Genomic DNA, 21948 nt, shown 5'->3' with positions numbered 1-21948 from the left:
TGACAGATCAAGTTTAGTATGGTTTTCTTCTAGAAGGCTGGGTCAATTTATAACTAGATCTTTAACCTCTCATGCCTTCTTCGAATTTATAAACAAAAATATTCAGTAGGCAGAGCTGAGAGTTTATAATTTACTTTGACACGTTTGAGTAACTTTAAGTAGCAAACAACAATTTCATTTGATTTGAGTATTGTATTTAGACCACTGAAAAGACCAAATAAGTTTCTTACAGTTACCTGAAACACCATCTCTACCATTAGGCTTGAATCCTGCAAATACTTATGATTCTGCTCAGTTTTGTTCTCACAAATAAATCCATACAGCACTCCCAATACACACAAAATTAACTATATGGCTTTGATCTTTTTTAGTTATATTAAGTTTTTAATTTGTTTCCTTAGGTTTTCTCTTAAGATTTGGATTTCAGTGTGAAATCCTGGTGCTGGTCACTAAAAATCAATCCAGTTGACCTGAGAGAGGTGAGAATTTCAATCCACATTTTCTATTTGTCTCCAAGACCCAAGGCATGGTTGAGCGTTGCCTCTTGTTCTTCTATAAAGAATATTACTTTCGGTTCTACAGACTTTGTGCTTACAAATGTATTATTTTCTCTTAAAATTAATTATGCATATATAATCCAAAGATTTTTCCAGAATAATAATCTGACACCCACAGACTGGAACTGCCTAGGATGAAAAAGAATACAAAACAAATACAAATTTTCTTCTTCTAAGCAGCTACATTGTTATGTTTCCCTCAGTTGCATGCAGGGAAAGGCTGTGAAATCCCCTTTTAGGAACTCCTTGCATGGTGTTTAAAATGTTATGGACATCTTTATAAATATCATTATGAGGAAAAATTGATGATTTTGTTCTGAAGGCTCATCCTGTCTCCCTTAAGACATGCAAAACAGAGCAGGGTTAAAAAAGAAAGCAAGAAAAGTAACAGGAAATGCAGCCTTTGTCTCTGACTGCCATGTTTCATGTTTTTGAAAATGGGAGGCTGAACTGTTTTGGAAGCAAAGCCAGACAACATGATTTTAGCAGACACTTCATGGCCTGGCAAAACTTTATGCTACTGAAAAACTTGTTCTTCCTTTCCTCTTTTATGCCAGGCTCTCACCCAAGAGAGAAAAGGGTGGAGTTCTTTTGGCGGAATACACCAGGCTTTCAGGAGACAGAAAGCCAAAATGGGAAAGGTAGGAAAGAGCAGTAAACAGATGATCCTCTGCATCATACCATGTAACTGCATGACTTTTAATGGCTTCAGTGTTCATCAGTGACTCCAGGCTGCAGGCCCTTTGGATGCTGCCATGCTGTCAGGTACACCCACAATAGTTTCAGGTTCTGTATCTATCCCGATAGCTCTCAGGGTTTGCCTTGCAAATCCTTGTTGATATTCATGGTGTCACTCACTCATCTCTTCCACAATCAGTATTTTATGCAAGGGTTCTACCACCCTTTACAACCTTGCCATGGATGCCTGTTCTGAAATTCTTGCAAGCTGTGCAGAAGTGACCACAGCTGCAGTGCTGCTTCTCTAAACAAGAGGTAAAAATAAGCCCAGGCACAGTGAGACACACTGCTTTGGAGACCACACATCCACCATTGCTGCCCCACCAGCAACCTCTCAGCTGTACTTGGCACTCAGAGTGTTTAACCAAGCTGTTGGAGACTATTGCCAGCAAGATGAGGTTCATCGCTTCCCAGCAGTGCTGGGCATGCATCACAAGCATTAGAGAGACAACCTTCTTCTCCCACGGTGGCCCACTCTTAGTCATTTTATGGTGAAAACTGTCTTTATGGCACTTTTCTAGAACATAGCACAGGCATTGGAGTATCTATATATCCTTTCCTGGATTCCTACCACCATTTAGAAGCAAGTGTTTTTCACTTTCTGGAAGCTGATAATGCCAGATACCTACGCTGGAATTCATCCTATGAAATTTTAAATGCCTGGATGTCTAATCTCAGTTATTCTCCCTTTTGAATTGGTGGACAAAAACACTGTGTGGTTTTGTCTTTTTCATCTTAGCTCTCTTAGGTTTTTGCTGTAGGCATCTAGTGATAACCATACCAAAGTTCACAAAAATAAGCAATGCCAGGGCTACATCTTCCAAAATGCAAAAGGGGAAGAGGTTCAGCAACTAGGAATAACAGAGTCCAGGGAGGGCAAGACTCTTTTCTTTGTGTTTTCCCCCATACTTTCTAGCAGCTCCCTAACAATACTTTAAGCTAAAACACATGTAATATGTATGAGGGAATACAAACTGTGTGATATGATGTGCAATTTTTATGCATATAAATTCTAGATGACTACAGTACATGAGTTCTGCAAGTCATCTCAATGTCTAAGCTTACTCAAATAAAATATTTCTATTTCACCCTTCTATACACATGCATAGGTCACATTTATTACAGAAAAACTGTTCTAGAGCAATTTGAGGAAGATTGCATTTTACTTTTTTGGAACTTTGTGTGATTTTGGAACTTAAGTGCAATTTCCAACTAATGTAAGTGGTAAAATATAGCAGTTTTAGGAGCCAGAAAACACCCTAAAATGGTCTAATCTTATTTTCTGAACTCTTACGTGACTATTTTAAGCCTTGCCAATAGAAAAGTGAGGTCCAGCCCTGTAAGGGGAAGGAAATCTTTTGTCCCTAGCCAAACTCCATTCTTACTGATGGCAAAACCAATTTGATTTAAAATACTGACATGTACAAGAAAGCTGTTTGTGGCCTGGCATATAACTTACTCAGTATGGTCCTTTGTCCAAAGAAAATATGTAAGAGAGAAAAGCAACATACTTATGGAAAATATACATATTAAAATAATTGACAGTTGGTTGAATCAACTGGAAGTCAGTTCAAGAAATACAAAAAGTCTTAGAGGAAACATACTTAGTGCATTTAAATGCATGCTAAATTAATTTATACTTTTTCATTACAATTTATTATAGAGATTTTATGTCCCCAGGGATGACATAGCAAAAATAGAACAAGGCCTGAACTGATGATAACGATTTTTAGACGCAGAAAAATGCTCCTATGAATATAGATTGATACTATGCTTTAAACCAGAAATCAGTAAGAAGAAATGGAATAAGCATATGTAGAAACAGACTGGAAAGGTAGGTAGACCAAATAGAATTGCTTCTTCTTATCAGCTAATAAACAAGGAGGTATTCATTTAGTCGAAAAATAGTGCATTTATAAGTGAAGAGGAAACAGATATTTTTTAACTGCAAATTCACACTTTCTGAAACAATTTCCAAAGAATGTTACCAAATCAGTACTCAAGAAACAGGAAATTTATGGTAAGAAGAACATCAGGTTAACACAACTAAAAACAAAAAAGCAAACACAATGTGTAAGACTCAGATTTCAGGAAATATAATAATTTTCACAAGCTAGATGTTAATAATAAAGCTTTATGGGAATATATTCCATTATTTTCTTCTACAGGATTTCTTGCAGTAGTGTAAATCAATTCTCTACTGGAAATAGGATATTAGATAAAGCATACCACTGGGACACAGCAGCCTCTCTGGTATTGCATTCCTTTTCTTTTCCACCAGTCTTTTTCCAAACTTTTTCCTAGGAACAAAAGAGTTTAACCAAAATGACCTGAAACAGTGCTGTTCTCTGCAATGCATACACTGGATTGAAGTGCACTCAGAAGATTGCAAGTACTAAAATTTCATTGTGCACAGGAAACAAATGTCATAGTCTGATGTGGGTGTAGTCCCCATTTTTTTGAGGTGCACTGCATTTTGTATTGTGTTGGTGTCATGGTTTAAGCCCAGCCATTGGTCAGAAGCAGTTTTTCAAGATATTTAGTTCATTTACAGTTTTGACTTATCAAAACCTAATGAAAATGCAAAATTGTGAGACTAACTTTTGAATATTGAAACCTCAGGGTATAGTGCTCATGAGAGAGATAGCCCAGACTCACACAAGAATATTGAATGTAATAGAACATGCATCATCCTCTAGATCCTCAGTGATCTGCTTTGCAGGAGAGCTAGTAAAGAGTTAAATTTAAAGAAAACTCCCTAGCATTTCATTTGAGGCAACAGTAAAACTTTAGTAGCAGATTTAGGCCTTCTCTGCCTGGAGAAGTGGTGATCTCAACCTGATACACCAGCACTCCAAACAGGCCGAGCACTTCTACTGCAGATAGGGCCTTCTGGTTTCTGTTATCTGAGCAAGTGTATTGGGGGAAAAAAGGGGACTGATTTGCCTACACACAGCTATCTTAACAGTGCAGCTGCTCTGGCCATGACTGACATCTCTGTACTATGGCGGTATGACAGGCTATAGCAGAGAAAGACTCAGTTTTCTTTGGAGACACAGTTCATACCTGTTACCTTACAGTTTCGGTCCAAATATACAGCACAAGGACTCTAAAGAGTGCAAAGGTCACCTCCATGTTCTTTCTTTGCTCAGAGGGTTATGAGGCCAGTTCTCACAAAAAAAAAAAAAAATCTGACAGACAGAAGAAAGTGATTGGCAAAGAAAAATACTCCAGAAATACTCCAGTTTAATGCTGCTTCTGCTGGTTGACATTGGCAGTGGAAAGATAACAAAGGAAACTACTCATTGTGGAGGGAGAATCTCAAGACACCAGTATATGACTCTCCTGGGGCCAATTATTCTGCAAGTATTTTGCAGTGATGCAGTGAGCGCATAAGCTCTCACTAGACCATGCAGGAAGGAGCTAAAAAGTTTTAATTAAGTCCTATTTAAACCATGTTAGCTGTCATTCTCCATTTTAGTGCCAGGTGCTATCCAACCGTAACCAAACCTTCCGGCCCTCTGAGCAGAGACAGGGCTGAGTAAAAAAGAAATACAAGGAGAACAAAAAGTTGATTCTGGGGGACAAGAAAGGTTAAAGGAAATGTGTGGAGAAGGGCAGCCCCCAACACTAGCAATAGCTCCTGGAATGTGTCCAAGGAAGTGATGGATGCTGCCCGCCAGTGCTCTCTATGTTGACATGAGAAGATGAGAGACTAGAAGCAGGTGATGCAGTTGGCACGGTCTCCCTTTGCGTTTTCTTCTAGTGTCATGAAAGGCTACTTTGGCCATGACTGGGAAGACACTGATGAGTAGGTCCTGTGTTTATTTGCCATTGTGTAACAAATGATCATTAATGAAAATCTGTTGGAAGAATAAGTGTTCTTCAATCTAGCCAGGACTGAAATACTGCTCTGCAGTAAGAAAGCCAGGGGTTTTTATAACTCACGTGTGACTTAAGAAGAATTTTGTTTACTTGTAACTTCTACCCTTTCCTGACATTTAAAGTGTTCCTTATTTGCTATATTAATAACGGGCTTTGGACATGATAAAACAAATTACATGCTTCCTTTATAGTGCAGTTTCAGTGCAATGATCTGAAAGTGCTTACTTATGTATTAATGAATTAATCCTGAAATATGTATCTCTCAAATAATATCTTCATAGCTGGAAACTACATCTTATCTTTTTGCCTCTTTTTCAAAGTTTGCTATTACTGGAATCAAACAACAAATCGTGATTAATAATAAAGTGCTATATATACTGGAAGCCAAAATACACAGATTTTTCTAGCAAGCTTTGTGAAATCTGTTACTAAGCAAGCAGCAATTTCCTGACTTTGCATTCTTGCTGTTTATCCACTAGCCCACTTTCTTTCCCAGTACCACAACTACACTAGCAAGTATTGTTGCAGAAGTCAATAAGTAGTCACAGACTGCATATCTACAAATATCTTTTTTTAAGAGATCAAAGCCTCAAATTCTTCTCGTCTGAGTGATACAATCTCCCCAAAGCCACGTAAGCTTTTATCCAGTTGTCCTGGGTTCAGCAGTAGCAGTCATGTTTCTCCTTCTTGGTAGCTGGTGCAGTGCAGTGTTTTGACTTTCAGCTTGGGAACAGAGCTGATAGAGATGTTTTGGTTTGGCCAAGGACTTTGTGAGCCTCATGCTCTGCCAGGGAGGAGGGGAAGCCAGGAGGAAGCAGAGACAGGACACCTGACCCAAACTGACCAAAGAGCTATTCCATACCACAGCACGTCATGCCCAGGATGTAACTGGGAGTTAGCCGGAAGGGCTGAGAGACTGCAGGGTTGGAGGAGGTATCGGTTGGTGCTCGGTCAGGCTGAGGGGGGGCAAGTTATCGGTCTGCTGGTGCTGAGGTCTTGTATTCTCTTCCCTTGTTATTTCCTTTATCATTATTATCATTGGTGGTAGCAGTAGTGATCTGTGTTATACCTTAGTTACTAAACTGTTCTTATCTCAACCCGTGGGAGTTGCATTCTTTTCGATTCTCCTCTCCGTCCCTCCGGGAGCAGGGGGAGGGAAAGAAGGGGGGGAGTGAGTGAACGAGTTACCTGACTGGGTTTAAACCACGACACCAGTCTACAGCCGTATATAAGCATAGATGCTGCCTCATTTACATTTTTCCTAACAACCTTCCAGTTCCACAATGTCTTGTTCCCTCAAAGCAATTTTCCTGTTGCAGTTTTGATTTATGTTGCTATAGGATCAATGTGATATGAAAATTTAATATTTGAGAAATATTTTTTTATTTCTCCACTGCTAGCCCAGACTGCGGGCAGGCAGACATTGCAGACATTGCCTCACATAAATTGAGAAGACACTTAAATACCATGGTTCTGTTGGGAGAGAAAGAAAGAGTATTAATCTCCTCACCCTAGAGAGAAAGGAACATGTGAAGCTATTTATGGTGCAGCTGTAGAATAGCCACATTTATGAGGAAAACAGAAGAGATGCAAACCTAAAGAATGAGAAGAAATATTGCTAAAAAAGACAAACATCCTTTTGGAACAGTTAAGGAATACTTGCTTTAATGTGGCTGAATCAGGCTAAAAGTCCATTTGCCCCAGCATCTGGTCTCTGACAATGGTGTTTAAGAAAACAAAAAAGGTGCAGAGCAAGTTCAGGGTGATACCTGCCCTGGCATATCCTGCCAGCATCAGCTTCCTATTCTAGAGGCCATATCATCATCTTCGGTTTTAATAAAACCGCGTGGACTTTTCTTCCATGAGTTTTCACTATGGATTCTGCCTTTTACAATGATGCAAGTCCCACACAGACAACTTAGCTTGTAAGCAACAGAATAAAAGGAATGTTAATAGCATGATAGTGTGGGACAAGGTTACCCCCAAAAATCTAGTCATAGTCCTATTGGTGGAACAATGCCATCTGCTAGAAATGTTCCCTGTGTATTGCCACAGGACAGCCCTGTGCCCATCTGAACAGCCCTCTAGTTTCCACCTACCTCTGCATACAGCCAGAGTGCCCAGCACTAGGCTATGTGCTTGCTTTAGCAAAGACTTTCAAAGTATGATGGAATTCATAGTAATTTTTCTATTGCTGGCAAAGGATAAAGGTCTAGCCCAAACTACTAAGCATCTCAAGTCCTATTGTCATCATAAGATACAGACATATAATCTATTAAACATTTCACAGTCTTTAATCTGTGAATATGAGAATGCCAGTAGAATACAGAATCCAGAATTTGAGAAATATGCTTGGTTTCTAATTTACACAAGTATAGAATTATACATCATACAGAAACATATTATGGAAGCATATAATTTTAGCTAAATCATAGAATTAATTATAGAATGGTTTGGGTTGGAAAGAACCTTAAGATCATCTAGTTCTACCCCTCTGCCGTGGGCAGGGACACCTTCCACTAGACCATGTTGCTCAAAGCTTTGTCCAACCTGAACTCTGCCTGTCCTTGCACTCTGCCAGGGATGGGGCAGCCACAACTTCCTTGGGCAGCCTGTTACAGTTCCTCATCACCCTCGCAGTAAAGAACTTCTTCCTTATATCTAACCTGAACTTCCCCTGTTTAAGTTTGAAAAAAAGAATGCAGTCAAATGCACTGAGAAATTAAAAGATTGAAGGGAATTGGAAAACTTAACAATATACTAGCTGAGCAGCAAAACAGAGCCAGTTGTGTGGCACATGGAGTTAGAGTTATGTCTCATGAAATTGCATCCATATATTTTCCATAGAATTCAGTAGCATAAGACTTGCTATCCATGGAAGTTGAAAGTTCTAAATAATTTTAAAGCATGTTATGGTTACCTCAGTGTGAATCTCTTACTCAGAACAAAGCATTTTGCAATTAAGAATTTCCTTACTATACTTTGGAAATCTTGAAAAAGTAGATTAAACTATATTTATCCCTCATATTTATAGTCTTGGTTTCACTTTGATTACTTTGCTTCTGAAGTAAAGTATGCAAAATTAAATTAAAGTGCTTTAATTCTGGACCAGTGTCCACACAGGATTAAAGGGAGCTGTATTAATATACTTCAAAGTCACACCTGTAGTTAGTTCAGAACATTTTCCTGAATGTGCCTACATGATCAAGGCTGGTGTGACACACAAGTAGGGGAAACTGCTGTAGCCCTGGATAATGACAGAGTAAGAAAAAGGCCTGTAAATATTTCTACAGAAGTCATTGCCAATTTTTTATTATTAATTAGTTTTCTAATAAAATATGCAGGAGTCAGTAGCATTTGCCTAAATTTGCCTAGAGTATTTGCCATTCCTACCAATTTGCTTTAGCACAAAACAAAAATGTTCCCACGCACAGGCCAAGATGCTTTTTATTCTATGCTTAGACCAACTTGCTGGAACCTTGTCTTCATTGACATGGTTAATAAAAGTTTTCAATGACTTTAGCAGAGGTGTGTTATAATTCAGAATAACTTGATACAGAAGGGAGAGAAAAAAAGCATATGTACAGTGTAGGAATACCAATGTAATTTAAGCAGGTATTTAGCAGATTAGCTCTTGGTAAGACTTTTCCCTATGGATAGATCAAGACATTTGTAATTTACAGTTTCCTAATCCATTAATAAGAACACTGATAATCCACCTAAGTAGTTTTATTCTCTCTTATGCTTTTGAGATCGATATTAAAAACCAGATTTTGTTACCCAGTTACATATCAGAAGAGAATGATTCCCTCCAGCTGGTTCAAAACCTAGTTAAAGGAGTTACCTTTTTTCCTCTCTCTTCCCTCTTGATCATAGCAGTAACACCAGATATATAACGTGAAAAGAGAACTTGCATTTGTCCCATTTCTTCTGGCAGAGACTTACCTAAAATATTTCTGAAGGAATGAATGTTTGAAAACAGTGACGTAGAGTTTAGTGGATGTTGGACCAGGCTCTTAAGTTTTATTTTGGTAAAATTCAAATTATTTCATAGTTGGGTTTTTTTTTTTTAATAATTTGACCTGAATAGTCCAAACAACTCTATAAATGGAAAAAAAAAAAACAAAGAAAAACTTTTAAAAATCCTATCTGAACGCTGAGGCAGCTCTCACTGGAGCTCCAGCCCTTGGAAAATGCTGGTCCAGTTTTCTGAGGAGGTTTGGGTTTTCTGTCTAGTGCTGTAGATATAAAAAGTAGCCAGGATTAGAGTTCATAGCAGAAGCATGTCCTAATCATGACATTTTTGTTAAAGTTAGTCCTTGGACACCATCTCATAGAAGCAATTCTATTGATTTTTTACATACTTTATCCAGTTGTGTAGATACATTTTGGAAACATAGATAGCAGTTTATGTGGCTGTCTGCAAATTTGCTTGGCTCTAACCTCACATTTAATTCTTCTGAAACCAGGACTCAAATACAAATGGCTTCCCAAATCATCAGGTTTTCAATATTCAGTTGCTGTTTGTCATTGTACTCAATACATCACCATGTAAATCCAGCGTGGATCACCAAGGAAACTGGCAGCTTGCTGCCTTACAATTTTCATAGTGTATCTCCAGTGAGACACCAATCTACAATAACTGAGATTTTCCCCTTTTTTTACAGCACTTAAAATTTTAGTTCCAAATTAATTTTTCCCCAGGTGTTCACTTGTAAAATGCTCAGTCATACTTGACAGAAAGGTTCACTGTAAAGCAGATACAGGTGAGATGATAGTTACTCTTTAAAAGCTTATAGTGCTTTGTGTGTGTTATACTTAATGTAAGTCAGGTAACAGAGATTACGTCCCTTATGTTTGGGAGTAAGGGAATATAGAGTTTGCTTCAGCCACAAGGGGTTTATTCCAATCTAGGAATTCAGTTTAGGCTAAAGCTGCATAGATTTATACTGGCTGAGAATTTGCTTATGCTGTAAGAAGCCTACTTTGATTTAGAGAGTTCAGAGATTTTAACAAAGGCTTCAATTATCTTCTGGATGTAAATTTGCATACCAGTACTTATTTCTCATAAGAATTTTGTAACATAAATTTGCATAGTTTTTATTTAGATTTAAAAGAATGTTAATTTAATGTTTTTTTCATAGCTTTTCCTTCCTTTACTTGATCTGCTGATGGTGAGTTTACATGTTAAAATATTATAGTTATCCCGTAAAATCACTTTTTTAAATTCCACCATATCCTCCTCCTGGCTTTAGTAGTCCCAGTATGTAATTTGCATAAATCCTTTTGCTTTTAGTATCATGATAATTTACTATCCAGTGTAGCTTTACATTTGGTCAGGAACTTACATCTATTGCTAGCAACAGGAAGCAAAACCCCTATCAGTTACTTGGGATCAAGAAATTCATATGCTTCAGGAAAGGTGAAGATCAATATCAAAACTAGTAAGTTTACTTTCTTATGAGGACAAATGTTTAGATTTATGAATAGCATTACAAATAATTCCCTGTTGTCTGTTATGTGGTTGTATAGGGCTGTAATCTCATAATCCTGCTTCTGCAAAACTGTTTTTCAATCTTCATGTTAGATTTGGCAATCGTTGATCTTGAAGGTAAGCAGCTGTTATGTGTGTGTGCAAAGTCAGTCATTCTGCCTTTAGCTCTCAAGAAATATCTAGTAAGTAAAGTTTCTTTTGTCTTTCAAAGCAAATAACATCTGTTTTTGTGGGGAATGAATGCCACATGTTTTAGTCATCCTGTGCAAGGTTTCTGGGTGAGTTCAGCAGAATAGGAGCCTGCAGCTGATCAGTTTGCCACTGCCTTTAAAGGCAAATACTGAACTGTTTCAGATAGTGTAGGATAACTCAGCTATCAAGCCACCAAATTAATCAATTTATACATGGCTAATTTTAATGCTTCTTTTGTTTTCTTTGCAAAGAAAGAATTGGCAACCTAATGCAGTATTGTACCACATCTTTCTTGTTTAAGCTGATGAAAACCCAGCAGCGAGATAATTTCATTGGGAAGGCAGCATATCCCATTAACCTAAGATTGGGAGCAGGGTACCTAACTGAGCAGCAAACTCCCTAAGCACAGGGTTTGCAAGTTCCCTGCACTGCAGCATCCCTGGGTTTAGCAGCACATGGTTGAGGTGAGACTGGAGGCTGGTGCCTGCCTTACGTCTTTTGCAGTCTGGTATTAAGAAGGAAACCATCTTATTTCTGCTAAGTTCCTTCAAATAGGTTTTGGTTGTCTGTCCTGCAGTGTCTTTCCAGTCTGCACAGATACAGTAAGGGTGATGCCATCGGATGGGTGACTCAACAAGGAGGCCCACTGGTGGTACAGCAATTCCCAGTTTGGTCAGTGACCAGTGTGCCCGTCTTAACCCACTGCCAGTATTCCTCATGCTGTTGAGGAGAGGTGCCCAAAAGGCAGGACTTGAGCCCACAGAAATAAAGAATTTCTTCCATGACTCTTCTATAAACCTCTGCCTGCTGCCTATCAGAAGTCATGCTGCCTCTGTCTTCACCACCACTGCAAGAAAGAATGACATTTTTTTAGGGGGCATGTACTTGAATCTATAAAAAGTTATATATTTTTCTTTTTTGACTTGAGCCTTGTATACTGCAGAGATCTGGAAGCATAATTTTATTGTGCAATAATTTAAAAGTTGGCCATTATGTTCTCTCTGACAATAAGCATAACAATAAGTAGGCAAGCAAAACAGAAGATCTTAACCTAATTGCAAAAAAAGTCCAAAGAAACCCTGCTAGTCCTAAGTATATGTAGAGATTTTCTCTATTGAATGAGCCTGCTGGGAAATGCCTAAGTAAACAAGTTAATTACACCAGCATATAAATCAATAGATCTCATCAATAAAAATACCCATCCTAAAGCTGACACCCCTCTACAAAAAAAAGTCACTGATGCTTCTCCTGAGGGTCTGTGGAAAAATTAATATGACAGTAATAAAGCCTAGCTTTCACTATTCAGTACAATCCCAAGCAGGGGTTATAATGTGTGCAGTGAGTCAGGGAATATGTCACAGAGATTTCATGCCCAAAAGGTATTTGGGCTTTTTGTTTACTTGAGCTTTTATTTTTTTTTTTGCTTTCTGAAGGCAGGAGAGGTTACTAATGTTGCTTAGTCTTGGATGAGAAGCACTATGTCTAACTCGTGCCAACACAGCTGCAGAGTGACTTAGATGGTGAATATTCCTTACTCACCCTGTATTGGCAAGGCAGCTGCATTTCTAACTGGTTATTCCTAGAGATGCCAATTATGATGAATTACATTTTAGAAATGTGATCTAGTCTAAGTGAATATTAGTTCCTTGAGAGCCAATAGCCCACATGATGTCTGTATGGAAGAGTTCCTCATTATTCCAGCAGAATGACATCTCTCCAGGTTGTACTGGCCTTTCTCTGGGAGCACATGTTGCTCCTGAAGCAATATTAGTTAGATCAGCAGTACAAAATATCCTGATTGCAGGGTAAACATCAATTTTTACCAGTTTAATTAGTAAAAAACAGTGGCTTTGCCAGTAAATTTCCTACACTGATAAAGTGATACTTGGCAGATTAGTCAAGTGCATTGGCAGGCAGGACAGAGTACAATCTGTAGTACCAACGTGTAGTACCAGGGTAAGACACTTCAAGGGTAAGCTTCACTTCTGACTCCAATTCTGCAACTACAGGATAATGAAGGAGAGTCGTCATTGCAGGAATCCATAATTTCAATCTCAGAATGAACAAAACGACTATTCATACTAAAGGAGTCACATTTTCTGTCTACTGGAATCTTTACTTGTTTTTTATGCCTTTGTCAGAATCAGTGTGGTATTGTGCTATAAATCTGTATGTTGTTAGGTTTAAAATAATCTGTAAGAAATCTGTCATGCTCATTACTATTACCCTTTTTGTTATCTGCTATCTTAAAATTTCTGTGAATGAGTAAGACATCTATGAGTATGTAATGTTATAAAATGCATAAATATGCCAAGAAAATAGTTTTGCACTGTGTCTTACTGTAGCATTCATCTCCTAGAAAATGGAAGTGAGTGTTTTTTAACTTTGGCATTGAAGAATGATTTACAGTGCCTTACAAATGCAGTTTCTAAAAAAAATTAAGATGCTCTTCATCACAGTTAGAGGCACTCGTATTCAAAACTTTCTTGCTGATATTTTTGACTTCTGTGTGACCAGTAATGCTTCTTTGTTAATTATAATGTATGAAAAGAGCACTTTATGAGAACACTGCACTGTCTCAACCGAAAATCTGAGAGCACAGTGCATCTCCTATGCTATCAGAAATAGCAGTCCATCATGATTATTTTCGCATGAACAGAAAACAAACTCTTTCATAGCATTTGCTTTTCAGCTAATGAATATCTTGTGAGGTTAGGTGCGTTTCATGAAACGTGACCCTACATGTTATTTTTCTTGCTCATTACAGTGATCAGTAGCTCTTTCATATAATCACAGAATCATTCAGGTAGGAAAAAACCTTTAAGATCACCAAGTCCAACCATGAACCTAGCACTGCCAAGTCCACCACTAAAGCATGTCCCTAAGTAGCACATCTACATGTGCTTTAGATACCTCCAGGAATAATGACGCAACCACTTCTCTGAGCAGCCTGTTCCAGGGCTTGACAACCCTTTTTGTGAAGAAATGTTTCTTAGTATCCAATCTAAACCTTTCCTGGCACAACTTGAGGCTGTTTCCTCTTGTCCTATCACCTGTTACCTGGGAGAAGAGATCAGCACCCAGCTTGCTACAACATCCTTTCAGCTAGTTGTAGAAAGTGATAAGGTCTCCCCTGAGCCTTCTCTTCTCCAGGCTAGACAACCCCAGTTCCCTCAGCTGCTCCTCCTAGGACTTGTGCTCTAAACATTTCTTTTTAAGCTATTACATAGAAATCTAAAGCTTAGCACTGCCAGTGGCTATGCTCCTGTTACCAGGCTGCTGCAACATAAAATTTGAGTCCTTTAGGGAGGTTTGCAAATTGTGGCTTGAAGCTATGAAATTGTGGATGAAAACTGTATTGAAGTTTAGTGAGGTCTAACTGAACTGGAATTGCTGAAAAGATTTTGGATAATAATTTCACTTATGGTATAGTAACAGAAAAAATATGTGTATTATTAAGTTTAGGACATAAGCTGTAGAAAGCAAAACAAAAGGAAAGGTAAATTTTGTATTTAGTCCAAAATTGCTGTGTATGGTGTATGATGTGACCTGCAAAGTGGCCGAGCTACAAATTTGTTATATACAAATATAGTGTAACAGAGCAAGGTAGAAATGTCAGGGTTGCATATCCTAGAGCTTTGTGTGGCCCCATTTTTCCTTAAATGTTGATCTGGGCATGGAATAGCATGGGGTTATAGGAAAAACGAAAGTAAGAAAACCAACACAGATGAGCTGTTATTTGATGTACTTTTCTTCTAGGGAATCATTCAAATTGTAAAAATACATTTTTCTGGTGATAAAAATACTTCATTAGTCTAGGTTGGTTTTGATCCACTTACCCTTCCCCCTCCCCCACCTCCCTCCCACTTGCAAATACTATCAGGATTGAGAACCTGGCTTTTCTAAAGGTCTGCTGGGCTATGTCTGCAAAGCAGAGCTCCTGACCTCCAAGATCTCATAGCAGACCTGAGCTGCTCATCCCAGAGTGTGCAGCAGGCTTGCCTTCCTTGTGCTTAGTTTTCCACAGAAAGCACCCCCATACCTGCAGGCTATAAGGCAGACACAACATGGCTCAGGCAAGCTCCCTACGAAGTGTGAGTTCACCTAGCAGCACATAGAGACACAGCCTTCCAGAGACAAAGCAGAAGTTCAAGATGTGTGCAAAGGGGGAAAAGAGGCTGAAAAAAGCCCTGGGCAATTGAATCAAAGCTAGAGAAAAGCAGGGCAATCACAGCCTCAGTATTACAAAGCACCTTATTCTGCTCCCTTACAAAGCTGGAGCAAGAAATGGAGATGGAGCAAATCTAATCAAATCTAGAAGAATACTTGCTTAGTTCTGAAAGAGGGAAGAAAGCAGATCAAATGAACAAACATCAGAGAATGAAAGTTCAGATGACAAAAATGAAATACAAAGTGTTTATTTATTTGTTATTACTGCAGGTATTTATCTCCAGTTTACACTTTATTTTGTTCTGTCACTCTTACCAAATCTTAGTTCACTCACTTGCAAAATGAGTGTACTACTTACTTAGCAGAAACCTCCCAAATATTAGTAGCTGGGTTACATTCATTACCTGGATCAGTGTTTCAGAAGCACTTTTTGAGATTTCTGAGTAACAGGCAGAGGAGAGCCTCTTTCATTGCTGCTGTTGCTACTCTGAGCTTTGGTGAGGTCATGTACTAGGGACAGTGACCCAGTTCAATCAAATTCTGTGTTTGTCATGTGGGAAGAGTTTGACTGAGAACTTGCAGGGTTTAGACATAAATGTGAGCACAAGGAAGGACTGTATTAGGATGTTTAAGGAGGGAAAAAAGGATGATGAATATTTTAAGATCTAGATATTATTTCTTAAAAAAAATAAAAATAGAAATCCATGCTTAGACACCTAAAGGAGGTGGAATTTAAAGCCACTGAACAATTCCAGATGTCACTATTTTCAAAGGAAGCCAGGAATACTGTAGCCCCCCAGCACCCGGAAACAACTGGCCTGATACTTATCTATGGAATCAAGTAACCCATTCATTCAGTTTTGAAGATGCTGTCTGTAACATCTGGATATCTGAAACACCATGAACCTCCCCAAATCCTTTATTAGTAGCACTTAGCCTTTTCTAAACCTTGGAAGATCTGTGAGACAGCTTTCAGTAAACAGCAGTAAAAACATGAGGAAACAGGTTTCTTCTTTTCTACATGGTGAAATAACTTCCTAAATCTCATTCTTTCAGATCAACAGTTGGCAATGCTCTGGTAGAAATACTGACTGCCAACATAAAAATGTTGGGCCGGAGTCAGCAGACCCAGCACACTGTAAATATTGAAACTCATGGAAAGAAATGCAGTGTGGGAGTAATCTTTTACTCCCTTCTGCATACTTCTAGGCACTTTCTGCCCTTTTGCACAGCTGTGAGGGGTTGAACATAAAGCAAAGCTCTGTTGGAGGCTGCGAAGCAATGCTGGAAGCGGAGCAGAGCAGGTGGCTCCATTTGCTTGGCTGCCAAATAGTTTAAAAGGTACCTTTAGCCACAGTGTGTGGGGTGGGCATTAAATGAGATCTGTGTTTGTACTGCCCAGAGTATGGCTGAGCTAGGATGCTCATTGACTAATAATGCAAGGTGGAGGTTGTCAGCCCTAAAGAGACCCTAGACCACCCTCTTAACCACTGCAGAGACAGCCTGGGCCCAGGGAGGCATCCATGCTGGGTCAGGCAGAGGGCATCAAATTAACTTTCAGCATATCTTGCGTACAGGGGGCATCCAGCTATTGCAAAGATCAGAATAGACACTCCCTGAGATTTATATACCAATAAATAGAAAATACCTTTCTGCCTCACAGGTACGTCCTCCATGTGGTCCTTCCCTTCAAGGCTTAATAGTCTATGGAGAATAAAAGACCCAGTGAAATGCTTTACTGATTTCTCTTCAGTTCCTGATAGCTGGTGACTGAAGTAGATGACACCACCTAAATGAGCATATTGTACCTCTGTACACAGATGACTGAATTAACAGCAGTAATGATGCATCACACGCACTCATTTCCTGCCAGCTCAAAGAGGAAATGATATGTGTTGGTTGTAGATTAAAATACCACAGCAAGCCAATCCAAACGGATCACCAGATTAACCTGATTACCAGTATGATGTTTCCTTCTTGTGTCATCAGATCCCCTTGGTTTTAGCTTTTCCTTGTATTTTGGGGGTTTGTTTGTTGAGCTTAATATAATTTCTCAAACTGCAAAAAGGTAAAAAAGAGAAAGTATGTATTTTGTTAGTATGTTTTGTTGATGTAATTGTTAAAGTCTTGAAAACTGCACTCCCAGCCAATATTACCAGAGAAGAGCATTTTCTAGACTCAGGTTTAGCCTTTTGTAGGCAACTGTAGGCTCCACCTCAGGTATTCCTGCAGGAACAGGACATTCTTCCTCTCACAGTGCCAGCTGACAGAGCAGTCCTGGTGTCTTTGAACATAAGCAAAAAGGGGATTAAAACTTCCAAAATTAATATGTTGGGTGAGACAAACCAACCAGGCATGTTCATTGTATCGTTACATGAAGCTAGGAAAAAATTCAGTGGAGGTGTGTAAGTACTTTGTACTGAATTGCATTAAAGCCTGAAAGAGCACCCTCTTTCAGTACAAAAGGTTGGGTTACATCCAGGAACAAAAGAAAACACAAGGGTGTTTTTTTTATGAGGTAAGATCTTTTTCTTAGTGGGGTGGTAGTTTTATTTTTGGTAAAGGTCTACAGGATATCCTCCAGGGAAAGCCAAAACTAGAGCTATAAGAGTGTGCAGGGCAGTGAGTATGGTTTTAGAGCAGGAAGGGAACCAGATACACTCAGAGCATGCTGATAATTAGTGCCGGATAGGAAATAGCAGAACTAGAGGTTGTTTGGGTTTTTTATAAATATACAAAATCCAATCTGTATTTGCATTTGTGTTCTACCAGAGCTCATGAAGTCTTCATCTACTATTAAAAATTGTCCCTGTCGCTGAAGGACCAAAGAAGCCTTCATACCCATGGCAATCACACTCACACAAGCTGCAGGATTCTGGGATGACAGCTCTGAGCAGACAAGACCAAGAGAACAATTTCTCCCCCATTGAAGGTGTGGTGGCCTGACCACCAACCTGGCTGGCAAGGGGTGGGTCTCAGCTCGCAGGGCAGCTCCACGCAGTTTGAATAGTCAAGGTCACTGAGCTAGTCTCGGAACCCAGTGATTAGAGAACCTACCTTGATCTGAAAGGAAGTAGAAATCATCCAATCCACTTTACAGGACTCTTTCCCACTCTCCAACTGTATATAATAAAAGTGCTTCTGTGACTGGGCAGATGCCGTTCGTTCTTATGAAAACAGTGATTGAAAAGCCAAACATCCGCGCAACCTTTCTTATCTCACATCTCCAAGACAGATTGTATGAAATACAATGGCTGGTTCTCTTTGCAATTTCAGGCAGTAATTGAGCCGTATTTCAACACATACGCACACACTCACACGCTTAGACATACTTTATCAAGGTTTGTATTGTTTCTGTACAGTTTTATCTCTGCACTATCACTGTATTGCTTTCGTAAGTGCAGTGAGTGCAAGGGAAACCGTACCCCTACAATGGTGTTACCATCTTGTGTTTTTCAAAATTAGGATTTAGTTACACCTCGTGTGAAATATGGTGTGAAATCCCTCTGAAAAGACAGGTACAAGAGCAACAGACCACAGAGGAGAAAGCAGTGAGGGGAGGAGTGCCACAGTTCAGTGATGTAAGAGATACTTGTGGGTTTAAGTCTTTTTGTTACCATCCCCCCCCCCGGCTATTTCTACTACCCGTCATCCTCAGGGTCAGTAGAGGGACTCAGAGAATTACAATATATAAACATAAACCTTAAAGAAGATGTCTTACAGGGTTTTTTTATGAAACTTGAGGTGAGTGGATTGTACCATAGGCACTGAGATTCCCTTTATACAGGCAATAATTTGTGCAATAACAACAGTAGGACAATTGATGTCCTGTAGAATCACCTGGGGCTGCTTTGAGTAAATTCACTAAAGAAAAAAATGTGATTTTTCCCCATCACCTTTAATAATAACTTTAATATAGTTCAGCTTTCTGTGAGTACCTCAAATGAAAATGGTTTACTGTTTTTCAACTAGTCTGAAGCATCTATTTCCCTATTAGTGATCCTACATTACAGAATATGACAACCTCTGAAGAAACTTTTCTGCAGGAAAGATCCGTGCAGCCACTGATGAAAAGCAGTTTTCCATCACAGAGCTAACAGCAGCTGCAGTGGGTCACACCAAAGGTCTAGCCTGCTGCTGGCTGACAACAGCCAGTAGCTGTTCCTCAGGGGAAAAGTATTACAATATAAAGTGCTTTTTCTCCAAGTATACCTTCCCTTCAGCTTCCAGCAATCTCATTCTTAATGAAACTGTTAACCCTTCTCCTGCAGCAATGCACTTTTACATTTCAGTTTTCCAGTGCACAAAAAAAGTGCTTTCTTCTTTTATTTCAGAAATTTGCCTGATGACTTCAGTGAATGCTCCCTGTTTCTTGAATCCATGCTGTTAATGGCTTTAAAGACTGCCCTCAAATCTGTCATCACTCTTACCTCTTTCAAGATAACATAGTCCCTTCAGATGTTTCCATTTCTGCTTTCTATGGCATCATTGTGACCATGGTCAAATGTTGCCATCAAAGACACACATCATCTCCTGTACCAGGTTCTGTTCACTATATAAGGTGGAAAAATGAAACAGTATGTGGTATTCAAGATTCAGCTACACCATGAATTTCTGTAATGGCATAATGTTTTCTGGTTTGTTCTCTAGCTATTTCCTAGCAAACCCTAATTTTTCATTTCTGTCTGATATTTCATTACCATTATACACAATGAATCCTGGGGCTCCATTATCTCCTTTTACTGCTTAACCTTTTGCATGCCTATGTTAAGAAGTGAATCAAGCAACTCACTTCCTAAAGAACAACAGTAGAACAACCTATATTAATATCCTAAGGAAACACCTTAATTAGTGCCTTAGTCTGTCCTCTGGCATGTACCCACAGATAGCAACCCATAACACTGCTGGTGCCCTCAGTGCTACTGCATCTGGGGTGCACAGTCTCAGATTCATCATATGCCATAAGCTATTTACTTGTATCAGTTCTGCCTGCCTGCATTCAGAGATGCAAGGGGGCTATTGGATGCCTCTTTAGGGGGGAGAGAGGTATAATTTCTAGAAGAAAATAGATTCCAGAAAAATGGAAATATGGTAAAATTAGAAATACCTGAAGTAGCTACATGCTGGCTAAACCCACACTTTATTCAGTTTTTCAGAAATTATACATATCTTGGATTAAATGAAACTATAGACATTGTGCAGATCAAAAAAAACCCTATATATCTATAAGAAACAAGTATATTTTTATTTTGGGTTATGATGAATACACTTTGTATTGCATTCATAGCTATGAGGAATATTAAGTTACTTACATATATATTGTACTTGCTAAGATGTGTCTTCAATAATAGGAAAAGAAACACTGAAAACAAGGCACAGCTGTTTGAGTGCCTGGCAAAAGGAAAGGTATGATTGTATATGTAAATAGGTTACAATGCAATAGAGGGGAAAATTTTATTTCTATAGAAGCTAGGAAAACAAATATGCAAATATTGTAAGCTTTCATTTATACGTTAATTATACTGTAAATAAAATCAAATTATTATCTCATTGTTTGGTCCAAGAAAAAATGTTTCATATAGATGTTTGATTTCGTTTTTTCTTCAAATCTCTGTGGCAGGTGAGGAAAGAGAACAGGAATGGGAAAAAAAAAGCAACTTTTCTCTGAGAACTTACCTCTTTTTCTAGACTCACAGATTTGTGTGGGATACCCCACCCATAACATTCTTCAAAATAAACAATGTAAATTTAAACTGTTAAGGTACACAGTTGTAGAGTGAATGGTGAGGAAAATAATCCCATACTGAATTTTGGCCTTATGAAAAGGGATTCAGAAGAGTTCTTTATATGTAAGGCGTTACAGGGCAAATGAAAAGCAGAAATTAAATGTATATTTTCAGCATATTCAGTATGTATTTGGGCTACTTCCGTAAAAGTAACTGCAGGTCTGCCAAAACACTAGAGAGGGAGGAGGTCAGCCTCAAATATCCTGGCAGGACTGATGGCCATAGGCCCAATCAGCATCATGCATACTGAGATTTGCAAGACGGAATGTGTGTTCAAGGACAGGATCTGTTTCCCTGCAAGAAACCCTGCACATCAACCCCTTCCCACGAGCTCCATGAAGGGCTAGTAGCAGCAGCTTCCCCTCCCTCTGCCACAGAGTTGACAGCACTTTCCACTTTGGTGATGGGAAACTTGGCTATCTTGATGCTGCTGGAAGACCTCATATTGCCTGCCCTCAGGGCTCCTCAGTGCTTGGAAGGTCTCTGAAACAGCTATTTCAGAACATTATTTGGGTGTACATCCTCACTGGATGCTCCTATTTCAGAATACGAGCTCCTTTTGAACTGACTGTAACCCATATTCAGAACTAATTCAGAAACAGTGTGGCTGCATGGAGACTTAAAACAGCTATTAAAAGTTTTATATACATACATGAAAAAATACATATATATACTTTACGTATATATATTCTGGAATAATAATTACAGCTGTAATTTATGCATCAGATATAGTTATTCAGGAATACCTCTTCCAATGTATTTCCACATGGAAATGAACCCTGACCATTCTACCTGTATTTTCCTCAATCAGGTGAAGAAAAATCCTTTTGCTGAAGTCCTGGGAAATAAAATGAAAACCCTTTAAAATAAAACACTGCTCTAAAATGCAGTTATTTTGACAATACATCAATCAAAGGTATCACACTTTATTTCTGGGGCCTGAAGACATGAATTCTGAGCTGTAGCTTTTGTTGCGTCATTGAGTTACTCATTGCCCTAAACTTAACTAAAGATGATTCATGGGCAATTAAAGTATGGCAAGGAAGATAAATGCCATTTAGGATGCTGAAATAATACAGGAGGTTATTTCTTTGACACTCTTATTCAGATTGGGATTTTCAGGTGC

This window comes from Pezoporus flaviventris, unplaced genomic scaffold, assembly GCF_033815535.1.
Source record: "Pezoporus flaviventris isolate CSIRO_AGI_PZ_B2104156 unplaced genomic scaffold, CSIRO_AGI_Pfla_v1 ptg000031l, whole genome shotgun sequence".
NCBI lineage: Eukaryota > Metazoa > Chordata > Aves > Psittaciformes > Psittacidae > Pezoporus > Pezoporus flaviventris.
This window is presented reverse-complemented; position numbering follows the sequence as displayed.